Source organism: Electrophorus electricus, chromosome 1 (assembly GCF_041902795.1).
Source record: "Electrophorus electricus isolate QZ-2024a chromosome 1, ASM4190279v1, whole genome shotgun sequence".
Classification (NCBI taxonomy): domain Eukaryota; kingdom Metazoa; phylum Chordata; class Actinopteri; order Gymnotiformes; family Gymnotidae; genus Electrophorus; species Electrophorus electricus.
In genome coordinates, this window is record NC_137497.1 from 15,744,203 (window position 1) to 15,757,155 (window position 12,953).

At 42.6% G+C, this 12,953-nt stretch overlaps 1 pseudogene across 1 annotated transcript in view; it reads right to left on the minus strand.

Moving 5' to 3' along the window:
* LOC145657279 (NACHT, LRR and PYD domains-containing protein 3-like) overlaps window positions 1-12,559 on the minus strand; it is a 37,816-nt pseudogene extending 25,257 nt beyond the window's left edge. The window contains exons 1-5 of the transcript XR_014122981.1: window positions 12,519-12,559; window positions 8,575-8,682; window positions 4,168-4,320; window positions 1,505-1,559; window positions 886-1,090 (exon numbers count right to left, since the gene is read on the minus strand). The product of XR_014122981.1 is annotated as an NACHT, LRR and PYD domains-containing protein 3-like (transcript). The remainder of the gene's footprint in view (window positions 1-885; window positions 1,091-1,504; window positions 1,560-4,167; window positions 4,321-8,574; window positions 8,683-12,518) is intronic.
* Between the last annotated feature and the right edge of the window lie 394 nt (window positions 12,560-12,953).

Sequence of the window (12,953 nt, forward strand, 5' to 3'; positions counted from 1 at the left end):
CCTGTGATCTGTGTTCTAATGTGATCTGTGATCTGTATTCCAATCTCAGTTCCAAAGAATAAAGTGAAGCTTTCTTTTAAGTGATGCTTTTAACATTAAATAAATGCTCAAAAGACCCCCAGTAATACATTAGTGATGTAACAGAAGTGAAGCATCTGAAGACATTCAGTAGATTAATTAATTCAGTAGTGTTTTAATTAACTCTTTAAATAAAATCTGTTTATAATCTGATGAATTCAGTATCTTTTCACTTTATTTGGAGTAACAAAGCTCATATCTGCAGATGTGAACTTGAGAACATATAACAGGAATAATACATACTCAACAAGATGTTATAGACATGAAGTTGACAGCTGGATTTTAACTGGATTTCAGATAGGGCTTGAGTCAGGATTAGGGCCTTGAGTTAGGATTAGGTTTTGGGTTGAGTTTATTGTTAGATGGGCTGATTTGAGGTCTGATCACCCCTTGAACTATTCCACTTGTGAGTAAACTTGATGGTGATTGTATCCAAACTATCACATGATTCATTCATGAACATATACTCTGATACTTGGGGGGTGTATGTGGACATAGAAAAAAAAAAAAGATCAATATCTGCCAATGATTTGTGGTCAAATCTCATTGGTCAAATTGAATCTCAGCCCTAAAGAATGTATCCTCAAAACGTCAGCATTCTCCAAACACATAACACATAGTCCAGCTACACTAACAATCAGAACGTTGTCAGTTCAAGCCCCACCACTACAAAGTTGCCATTGTTGGGCCCCTGAGCAAGACCATTAACCTTCAATTGCTTGAATTGTACTCACAATTGTAAGTATTTATTTTTCTTCAGTAAAAGCACCTGCTAAATATAATAATGTCATGACCCAGAACTCTTACTGGTCAGTAGTGTGTTAGCGAGGTCTGTCTGGTTCATCTTCCTCAGGATGTGCAGTGTGATCTTCAGCGCCCCCTCTCTGACACTGCTCTGATCCTCCTCATCCTCCACCTGTCTCCCAGTGCATGCTGGGTAATCTGAGCTCAGTAGATTCTTAAATCTCTTCAGCTCATTCTTCACCAGAGAGATGATTTTGTCCTCCAGCTCCTGAATAAACAGTATCAGTAAAACTAGTGTTATATACAGATGATTTTAACACAGGATAATATATTATACATAAGAGAGGGCTGAACTGAGTGGGATTGGGTGGTCATGTGGACATTATGGTTTATAAAAGAACATAAGCATCACATTAACTGAGCTGTATCTTAAAGTTTAAATGTTAGTTAATTTTATAAAGTTATAATAATTTGTGAAGTTTGAGTTTTGTTCATTATCAGTTAAATTACAAAAAGTCATTAAAGTAAAGCATGAACCAGTAAACCACAGAGTCTCATCATGATCTGTGATCTAAACACACTCTAATGATAAAGACCCTTCCCTCCTCTCTCACACACACACACACACACACACACACACACACACACACACACACACACACACACACACACACTTACACACCTTGAACACTGACTCCAGCTTTTCTTTAGAAATGTTTACAGGCTTCTTCTGGTCACTGTGTACAAACAAAACAAAGACTTTAATGGATAATCTACAGTTTATAAACATCCAAGTTAAATTCATGGTTGTGTACATGATGCTGATGATGATGTGATACATGGCTTCAACCCAAACACTGTACTGACAGTAGAGCAGAATAACCACAGAGAAGCTTCCCCTGGCCCTCACTCTGGTGATGTAGAATAATGTTTATGTGAATGGTGCTTCACCAGATAATGGGAAATGAACACAAGAAAATGAACACTGGAACATAAACAATTATATGCACCCCATCCACACAGAACAGAGGGCACCAGAACAGAAAGAGTGGTGTAACAGAGCAGCTGTGGGGCAGCAGGCAGGATAATCAGGGGTGAAGCGTCCTGACAGGATGTGTCCATGGTGGACACTATCAGAACTATCAGATACTGACCAAGAACCAGGGTGAGGGTTCATAAAGAAAGCTATTACTCTAACAGTTCTCTCTGTGTGTGTGTGTGTGTGTGTGTGTGTGTGTGTGTGTGTGTGTGTGTGTGTGTGTGTGACATTATTCTACTCTCCAAAGATTGGGTGTATTTTATTTACATTCTGTGTCCCAAACCTGTTATGTAATACTCAGTGTTCATGCTGGAATCCTTCTCTCTGTAACAGATGAGTAAAGTGTTTTCTCTATTCTACATGGTGGTGTGATTCTGGAGAGTTTGTCCATCCTGTGACTGAGGGAGATCCTCTGACTCTACACTGTTTACTTCACCCCACTATCACATCACACCTCAGATCTGATTTATATAAAGATGGATCACTCATCCAGACCCAGACTGCAGGAGAAATGACCATCCGTACTGTCTCAAAGTCAGATGAGGGTGTCTACTACTGTAAACACCAAGAGAGAGGAGAGTCACCACACAGCTGAGTCTCAGGGGTCAGAAAACAGTGAATTTAAATGTTTCTTAACAACCAATTTAAAAGAGGGAACAGATCAAACATGTAGCAAATATTGTGATTCATGTACTTTGTTCAGTTCCCATGAGTTCAGCTGGTGATTCCTCCTCTCTTGGCCTGGTTGGTTTGGATGTGGGACTGAGTTTGGTCCTGTTCCTCATCTTACTGACCCTGCTGTGGTGCTACAAAACCAACACAGGTCTGAGATCAGCTACAGATCATTTCTGAATACTGTAAATATTATATGTTTGTATGATACACATCATGAAACCTGTTTACAGTATTAAAACACGTTTCGTTTTTTTCCATGTTGTTCTGGTGCAGAATCTATGTACCGCTGTATTGGGAATCAGTCACACATCAATCAGACATCAGATCAGACCCAGAGAGAGTCAGGAGGTGAGGGGTGTCAGTCACACCACTGCACACTGCTCAGACCATGAACCACTAACAACTTTCCTTATTAACAATTAAAGCTTTAACTTCTCTAAGCCAATTTAACTCATCTTTCATCACTTGTGATTTGTTCCCTACTGTGTCCAATAATCCTTCAGTTTGGTAGTTACATTTTATTTTTCTTTTAAAGCTAAAAATTGCCCAAATATATGACACAGATGTTTGATTTGATCTTTAGAAACCCATTCTCTAAATACATTTTTTGACTTTTGTGATGGTTTTGAACAGTAGGAGATGGGAAATGATTCTTGCAGATCGTGTCAGTGAGGCTGTACCATCTTTGTGGTTAGAAAGGTGAAGGAATGTTCCTTCCCTCTGACATTGTGTGGTATGGCTGGGGGTCTCCAGTACCACAGACTCCACAATAAAGTTACATGCCTGGCTGGAGTTAACTGATATGGGATACTAGCTAAACTTCCCCTTTTTGTAATGTCTCTATTACCCGAGTCCCTCTGCGTCCTGTGTGGTTCTTTATTACCCCAGTCGGTCTGCGTCCTGTGTGGTTCTCTATTACCCAAGTCTGTCTGTGTCCTGTATGGTTCTTTATTACCCCAGTCGGTCTGTGTCCTGTGTGGTTCTTCCTGTTATGACAGTGATTCCTGAGGCCTAATAAATGTCCTCAGCAATTGTATCCTGATGTCTCATCCACCTGCATGTAACAGTTTCTAAAATGAATGAGACCAGAACCACCACTATTACTTTATTATAGTGTCAGTATCAGAGAAGTGGACTGTCCCACCTGTTCAGGTAACCAGGACCTCCTAGATGGACCCAAACACATATAAGGTGGAACAGGGACAACTGAACAACTGAACAGGAAACCACACAACTGAGAGGGTTTGAACTGAAGGAGAGGGTGAGCAAGACCATACTGTTCTACCCCCTACACTACTGGGAAAAATAGAGTGAAGGATAGTGATGGGAGTGAAGGAAGTGATGAGGAGTGATGGGAGTGAAGGTAGTGATTGGTGGAGACATAACAGGTGTTTTTTTCTCTTTAATAGTAAAAACAATCAGAAGAGTTCAGCAGTGAAGGGATGTTTAAGGGCCAGAAATCCCTCAGCCACTTGACTGGTCCAACCTTATTAGTTTGAGCTGTAGAATAGTGCCATTGTTTACTGGGGTATTATTGTTGTGTTATTGGGGGAACTTCACTCCCTCACACACTGGGAGGAACAAATCTACCCCACTTATGAAAGAATCTGAGTGTGTAATGTGTCACTCACCTTAGGACAGAGGTCACAGGTCCACTGCTGAAGTTAAAAGGATGATCCATGGACCTGTCACTCTTAATAGACACACAGCTGGGTGCTGGAGATGATTCACTCTTCATAGACACACAGCTGGGTGCTGGATTTGCTGCTCTCTCACTCCACCTCCTGATGATGTTGAATAGTGATAATAAATCACATTAGAGAACAAACAATTACACCCACAACATTCTTACCCAATCAACTCCACCTGGTACCTGCACTCACTGGACACTTGATTAGAATCACCTGTCCTTCAGCAACTACACAAACATACCACACACACACACACACACACACACATTACACCTGTCCTTAAGCAACACAAACATACCCCCCCCACACACACATCTGTCCTTCAGCAACTACACAAACACACACCTGTCCTTCAGCAACTACACAAACACACACACCTGTCCTTCAGCAACTACACACACACACACACACACACACACACACCCACCCACCCACACACCACACCTGTCCTTCAGCAACTACACAAACATAACACACACACACACACACACCACACTTGTCCTTCAGCAAGTCCAACATACCACACACACACACACACACACACACACACACACACACACACACACACACACACACACACACACACACACACACACACAATAAAACCTGTCCTTCAGCAACTACAGAAACATACCACACACACACACACACATCAAACCTGTCCTTCAGCAACAGAAACATACCACACACACACACGCATCACACCTGTCCTTCAGCAACTACAGAAACATACCACACACACACACACACACACACACACACACAATCACACCTGTCCTTCAGCAACAGAAACATACCACACACACACAGAAATCAAACCTGTCCTTCAGGAACTACACAAACATTCCACACACACACACACACACACACACCACACCTGTCCTTCAGCAAGACAAACACCACACACACACACACACACACACACACACACACACAAAGGCAACACACCTATCCTTCAGCAACACAAACGAACCGCACACACACCACACTTGTCCTTCAGCAACTACACAAATAATACATCTGTCCTTCAATAAAACAAACACCTGTCCTTCAGCAACTAAAAAACATACGACACACACACACACACACACACACACATCACACCTGTCCTTCAGCAACTACACAAACATTACATCTGTCCGGCAAAAACACACAAACACCTGTTCTTCAGCAAAACAAACCTACCACACACACACACACACACAAAAACACACACACCTGTCCTTCAGCAACTAAAGAAACATACCACACACACACACACCACACCTGTCCTTCAGCAACTACACAAACATACCGCACACACACACACACACACACACACACCACACCTGTCCTACAGCAAGACAAACACCACACACACACACACACACACACACACACACCACACCACACCTGTACTACAGCAAGACAAACACCACACACACACACACACACACCACACCTGTCCTTCAGCAAGACAAACACCACACACATCACACCTGTCCTTCAGCAACACAAACATACCACGCACACACACATACACGTCTTTCAGCAAGACAAATGAACCACACACACACACACACCTGTCCTTCAGCAAGTACACAAACATACCACACACACACACACACACACACACATCACACCTGTCCATACACACATCACACCTGTCCTTCAGCAAGACAAACGAACCACACACACACACCTGTACTTCAGCAAGTACACAAACATTGCATCTCTCCTTCAAAGACACACAAACACCTGTCCTTCAGCAAAACAAACATACCACACACACACACACACACACATCACAACTGTTCTTCAGCAACTGCAGAAACATACCACACACACACACACACACACAAACACACACATCACACCTGTCCTTCAGCAACAGAAACATACCACACACACACAGAAATCAAACCTGTCCTTCAGGAACTACACAAACGTACCAAAAACACACAACACCTGTCCTTCAGCAACACAAACGGACAAGTGTGGTGTGTGTGCGGTTCATTTGTGTTGCTGAAGGACAGGTGTGGTGTGTGTGCGGTTCTTCAGCAACTACACAAATAATACCTCTGTCCTTCAATAAAACAAACACCTGTCCTTCAGCAACTAAACAAACATACCACACACACACACACACACACACAATCACACCTGTCCTTCAGTAACTACAAAAACATACCACACACATACACACACACACACACACACACACACATCACACATGTCCTTCAGCAAGACAAACACCACACACATCACACCTGTCCTTCAGCAGCTACACAAACATACCACACACACACACACACACACACACACACACCACACTTGTCCTTCAGCAAGACCAACATACCACACACACACACACACAATCACACCTGTCCTTCAGCAACTACAGAAACATACCACACACACACACACACACACACACACACACACAATCACACCTGTCCTTCAGTAACTACAAAAACATACCACACACATACACACATACACATACACATCACACCTGTCCTTCAGCAACACAAACATACCACGCGCACACACATGCACGTCCTTCAGCAAGACAAATGAACCACACACACACACACACACACACACACACACCTGTCCTTCAGCAACTAAAGAAACATACCACACACACACACACACACACACACCACACCTGTCCTACAGCAAGACAAACACCACACACACACACACATCACACCTGTCCTTCAGCAAGACAAACACCACACACACACCACACCTGTCCTTCAGCAAGACAAACACCACACACATCACACCTGTCCTTCAGCAACATAAACATATCACTTGTCTTTCAGCAACTACACAAACATACCACACACACACACACACACCACACTTGTCCTTCAGCAAGACAAACGAACCACACACACACACACACAAACACACCCCTGTCCAACAACACAATCATACCACACACACACACACACACACACACACCACACCTGTCCTTCAGCAACACAAACATACCACGCACACACACATACACGTCTTTCAGCAAGACAAATGAACCACACACACACACACACACCTGTCCTTCAGCAAGTACACAAACATACCACACACACACACACACACACACACACACACACACACACATCACACCTGTCCATACACACATCACACCTGTACTTCAGCAAGATAAACGAACCACACACACACACACACACCTGTACTTCAGCAAGTACACAAACATTGCATCTCTGCTTCAAAGACACACAAACACCTGTCCTTCAGCAAAACAAACATACCACACACACACACACACACACACACACACATCACACCTGTTCTTCAGCAACTGCAGAAACATACCACACACACACACACACACACACACACACACACAAACACACACATCACACCTGTCCTTCAGCAACAGAAACATACCACACACACACAGAAATCAAACCTGTCCTTCAGGAACTACACAAACATACCACACACACACACCACACCTGTCCTTCAGCAACACAAACGAACCGCACACACAACACACTTGTCCTTCAGCAACTACACAAATAATACCTCTGTCCTTCAATAAAACAAACACCTGTCCTTCAGCAACTAAACAAACATACCACACACACACACACACAATCACACCTGTCCTTCAGTAACTACAAAAACATACCACACACATACACACACACATACATCACACATCACACCTGTCCTTCAGCAACACAAACATACCACACACACACACACACACACACCACACCTGTCCTTCGGCAAGACAAACACCACACACATCACACCTGTCCTTCACCAGCTACACAAACATACCACACACACACACACACACACACACACACACACACACACACACACACCACACTTGTCCTTCAGCAAGACCAACATACCACACACACACACACAATCACACCTGTCCTTCAGCAACTACAGAAACATACCACACACACACACACACACACAATCACACCTGTCCTTCAGTAACTACAAAAACATACCACACACATACACACATACACATCACACCTGTCCTTCAGCAACACAAACTTACCACGCATACACACATGCACGTCCTTCAGCAAGACAAATGAACCACACACACACACCTGTCCTTCAGCAACTGCAGAAACATACCACACACACACACACACACACACACACACACACACACACACCACACCTGTTCTTCAGCAGCTACACAAACACACACACACCTTATTAGTTTGAGCTGTAGAATAGTGCTATTGTTTACTGGGGTTTTATTGATGTATTATTGGGGGAACTTCACTCCCTCACACACTGGGAGGAACACATCTACCCCACTTATGAAAGAATCTGAGTGTGTAATGTGTCACTCACCTTAGGACAGAGGTCACAGGTCCACTGCTGAAGTTAAAAGGATGATCCATGGACCTGTCACTCTTAATAGACACACAGCTGGGTGCTGGATTTGCTGCTCTCTCACTCCTGATGATGTTGAATAGTGAAAATAAATCACATTAGAGAACAAAATTACACCTACAACATTCTTACCCAATCAACTCCACCTGGTACCTGCACTCACTGGACACTTGATTAGAATCACCTGTCCTTCAGCAACTACACAAACATTACATCTGTCCTTCAATAACACACAAACACCTGTTCTTCAGCAATACAAACATACCACACACACACACACATACACACACACACACACAATCACACCTGTCCTTTAGCAACTACACAAACATACCACACACACATATACACACACACAGAAATCAAACCTGTCCTTCAGCAACTACACAAACATACCACACACACACACACACACACACACACCACACTTGTCCTTCAGCAAGATAAACACCACACACATTACACCTGTCCTTCAGGAACACACACACCACACCTGTCCAACAACACAAACATACCACGCACACATATACACACACACACACCCCTGTCTAACAACACAATTATACCACACACACACACACACACACACCCACACACATCCTTCAACAACACAATCATACCACGCACACACACAAACACACACACACACACACACACACACACACACACACACACATCCTTCAACAACACAATCATACCACGCACACCCACACACACACACCCACATCATAGATCTATATACATAGAATATATATATTTATCTGTATATATTTTTTTTTTCTCTATGCACCCCTGTTTCTCTTCCTCAGTTTGGACAGAGCACTCTCCACCATTTCACTGCGTGTTATACTGTGTATGACTATGTATGTGACGAATAAACCGAACTTGAACTTGAACTTGAACATCACACCTGTCTTTCAGCAACTACAGAATCATAACCCCCACACACCTCTCCTTCAGCAAGACAAACGAACCACACACACACTCACACAAACAGAAACTAGAACAGCACTGATAGTAGAACTTGGTTTAAATATGTAGAGGAAGTGGCAACAGATGAAGGGGAGAATAACTAGAACTTCTATCTAATAAGTGGGAGATGGAGAGCAGTGGAATGTCTGAGGATGATTGACAGGGATTAGTGTGCGTGCGTGTGTGTGTGTGTGTGTGTGTGTGTGTGTGTGTGTGTGTGTGTGTGTGTGTGTGTGTGTGTGTGTGTGTTTGGCTGGGTAGCTCTCTCAATCCACCTCCTGATCATATTGAATAGTGAAAATAAATCAGCTGGGTGCTGGAGACTCCGCTCTCTCTACCCTGATGAAGATGAGGAAAGTGTTGAGTAATTACATCCTTCACTACATCTCATTTATCCTGAATATTCCCTCTTCCTGTTTCCTCAGATTAAGTGCTGATGGAAAGCTCCTCACTGTGGGTCAGAGGTTCCTCCTCCACTGCTGGAGTTATGAGGCTCCATCATGGAGTTGTTCCTCTTCACACACACACAGCTGGACACTGGAGATGCTGCTCTCTGCTCCCTGTCAACAGTTCATACACACAGAGTGAATCAACACAGGCAACTTTATGTTGTATGCTATATATATATATATATATATATATATATAAAATGTGTGTGTGTGTGTGTTTACATATACTGTAACAGCCCATATATTTGCACTCTATCTTAAAGCACAGGCAACTTGACCATCAACGGCTAAAGCATCAAATAACCCCACATATCCAGCACAGCCAAATAGTATTTAACACACCCAGTGACAAAGAAATTCAAGTGTAAATTCATCATCATATTGAGAGACCTGTGAGGTATTTATACTAGTGTGTTCATCCATGCAGTCATCTCCAGAACTGTAGGTGGCAGTGCAGAGCCAACCCTAACCCCTGAAAAAGCAGAGAATTACATTCTGACACCCATCACATATGACTGTCCACTAAATTCGGGGGATGCAAATCGACACGGTCCAACGTGCACAACAGGAAGAGGAGCAACCGCGTCATTTCTAGCACACACACACACACACACACACACACACACACACACACACACACACACACACACTCTCTCTCTCTCTCTCTCTCACACCAGAGACAATGATATAAACCCAGGCTGTGTCTGTAATGGTCCACTCACTCACTCACATTCCCCCACACAGACGGGTCTATATAGAACACTACGTAGGGTACGTTAGTAAGACAACAGACAGAATGTATCAACACTAGTCTGTGATGGAAATATAAAACTGTGACATCACAGAAACTATCTGGAACATAAAGTGGTGCAATCACAACACACTGAAGTAAGACACTTTAGTGAGGAAACAGTGGTAGAAGTCCTGTCAACATGTCTGTTATATGCCCTTAATCAGTATACATCAGTTGTTCACTACATTTACAGTACACTATAGGTGGTGGTATCTTTGTCCTTAATCAGTGTACATCAGTAGTTCACTACATTTACAGTACACTATAGGTGTGGTATCTTTGTCCTTAATCAGTGTACATCAGCTGTTCACTACATTTTGTAACATTGAGTTGTAAGGAGGCAGACGCATGTGCGGAGAAGAGCAAGATTTATTAAGGGCAAATCCAAAATCATAGTCGTTAGTGTAGTCCAGGGTCATATTACCAACATGATCAATCAAAACACACAAAAGCAAACAGGGGAAACTCATGGCTAAGAAACACGAAGGCTAGGACACGTGGAGTACAAACTTACGGGGATACAGAGATGATCTCTCAAAAACATTCAGACATTAAACCAGTCAAACACAATGAACCTAACACATGCATTCAAATAAACACAACCATTAAAATAAACAATATATAACCAAGACCAAGGCAACAAGACAGGGTTTAAATGCATGAACTAAACGAGGGACAGGTGTGGAAAATCAAACAAGGGGCAGAGAAAACGAAACTACAGAATAGAACTAAAATACACAACACGGAACAGGGAAGCTGGGAGGGACTAATCATGACACATTTACAGTACACTACAGGTGGTGGAGGGAAAGTGAGGCTTTGTGAAATATTGAGATGTTTGAAGCAGTTGTGTCGAAAATAGTTTCAAGGTTTCAAAAGTGTAGTAAAGACTACTGTAGGGAACTGGGATGACTGGCACAGGTTGGCTTTATACTGTGCTCAACCTGGTGTGTTGGCCAGACCACTTAAAGCCATACTGAGATCAAATCAGCCTATCAGTCAATATGTCCTATCAATAACCTTCTGTCTAGACAACACTGAATCTCACAGCCTCTCAAATTCTCTATTCTCACAAAACCCTCAAAGTTTGGGTGTGTTTTCTTGTAAGCATTCATAGAGTTTGTGACTGAGACAGATGTGTGATCAGGTTTGTTTCAGACACTGTCAGTCAAAGACAGGAGCGGCAGGTTCTGTATGACACCTGTAGAAACACAAGCTTCGTTTAGCCGTGGTCACGTGACATGGCCGTTTTGAGCCATACTTCGTTTCAAAACGCTGCCTTTCAGAAACTCGAAACAAGCGTTGAAACGTCAGTATTGACCGTCCCCTCCCAAACTATAATTAATAATATAAATAATTAACTATACAGGGAATCTGAACTTGAGTTTAGGCCAGAGGAGTTTCAACTGGGACCATTTGAAAATATCACTGACTAACTAAGACTTGAAATCGAGTTTTACAATAACTGGCAATATATATCTGGCCCCTTTAAATTATTTTAAATATAGCTATGCTATCGTACTGGGCGTTAGCCATTTTAGTTGCTTAACTTCACCAGGACTTTAATCTTGAGATTTAATCCGCCTTTGGGTTGACCTACGAATTAACCTAAACAGAACTATGTACTTACAAAACATGTTGCTTTAAACTGCACCGACATCGCATTTTTACAAATAGAATGAACTTACCGTGAAATATTTTAAACGCTCGTATTTTCAACCCGCTCAACCTTCAACAACGCCATCTGTTCAGAAAATACTTTCGTTTTCTTGAGAAAGGTGAGACTACAGGAACACCTGTGTGTAAGTGGAGGGCGGAGCACATGTCAATCATTTTCGACTGAAGACGATTACACAAATTTCTTATAATAGTCATTTTTATTAAGCCAATCAGCAGACAAAATTAGCTGTCCTTCATTTTGCTGCAGCGAATCATACACTAGTCTATACAGCCAATGGCTTCACAGTCCCTCCTACACGGACTTGTTTTGCGGCTGCGCTGAAAGTAAATCGCCACTATGTCCGCACGCTGAAACACGTCGGAACTTAACAAACCACTTTGTAGCTCTAACTTACAGATGACTGTAATTTATATAATCAGCTTCACAATAAGCATGTAAGTGT